This window comes from Pleurodeles waltl, chromosome 11 (genome assembly GCF_031143425.1).
Source record: "Pleurodeles waltl isolate 20211129_DDA chromosome 11, aPleWal1.hap1.20221129, whole genome shotgun sequence".
Classification (NCBI taxonomy): Eukaryota; Metazoa; Chordata; class Amphibia; order Caudata; family Salamandridae; genus Pleurodeles; species Pleurodeles waltl.
In genome coordinates this window covers 87,585,433-87,586,681 of record NC_090450.1, presented here as the reverse complement: position 1 = coordinate 87,586,681, position 1,249 = coordinate 87,585,433, and positions in this window count along the sequence as shown.

Sequence of the window (1,249 nt, the reverse complement as noted above, 5' to 3'; positions counted from 1 at the left end):
TCACCCAGAAAGTTGCAATACTGTCAAAAAGAAGTGAAATACTTGGGACATCTGATTGAGAAAGGGTCCCGAAGAATATCAAAGGAAAGAATAACAGCTGTTTTGCAGATGAATCCCCCAACAACAAAAAGAGATGTCAGGATGTTTTGGGGAATGGTGGGCTACTGTCGCCAGTGGATACCCAACTTCTCGATCATCTCAAAACCTTTAATAAAATTGACAGGGAAAGAAGTCAAGGACGAACCATACACAATCACTTTGACAAAAGAGGAGCTTGAATCATTTCTAGAATTGAAGGAATGCATGTGCAGGGCACCAGCATTAGGAATGCCTGATTATGAAAAACATTTTCTGTTGTTCTGTCGTGAACGTGATGCTTGTTCTTTGTCTGTTTTAACACAGGTCCACGGAGATGCAAATCGCCCTGTAGCATATTTTTCAGCTACTTGGGACCCCGTCGCAGCAGCCTTACCGGGTTGTTTGCGAGCAGTTGCAGCAGTTGGTCAAAGCCTTTCACAATGTGAAGGCATAGTCATGGGATACCCCCTGACAGTAATGGTTCCACATTCAGTTGAAATCCTGTTGACACAAACTAAGACACAACACATGACAAATGCACGACTCACTAAATATGAGACGATTATCACCAAATGTCACACTAAAGAGATGCACTGTGCTGAACCCGGCAACCTTACTTCCCAATGAAAATACAGAAATCAAAGATGGGGAAGAGTTTGAGCATGATTGTCTTGAGGTGACTGAGCTCTGTACCAAACCTCGCCCAGACATACAGGATACCCAGTTAAAAGAAAATGATTGCATTATGTTTGTTGATGGGTCCTGTCTAAGAGATTCAGCAGGAACATTGAGAGCCGGTTACGCAGTATGTACCATAACTGGCATTGTCGAAGCCTCCTGGCTCGAGAAAGTGTTTTCTGCACAGGTGGCAGAATTAATAGCTCTTACAAAAGCATGCCACGCAGCTGTAAACTTGAAAGTCACTATCTATACTGACAGCAGATATGGATTTGGAATCGTGCATGATTTTGGCCAACTCTGGTCACAGAGGGGTTTCATGACCTCCTCCAGTTCTCCTGTGAAAAATGGTGAACAAATAAGAGATTTGTTACATGCGATTCAGTTACCTCTTGAAATTGCTGTGGTAAAGTGCAGTGCCCACACCAGATCACAAGACTTTGTGTCAATGGGAAACGGCTATGCAGATCAAGTTGCAAGATTTTGTGCATTA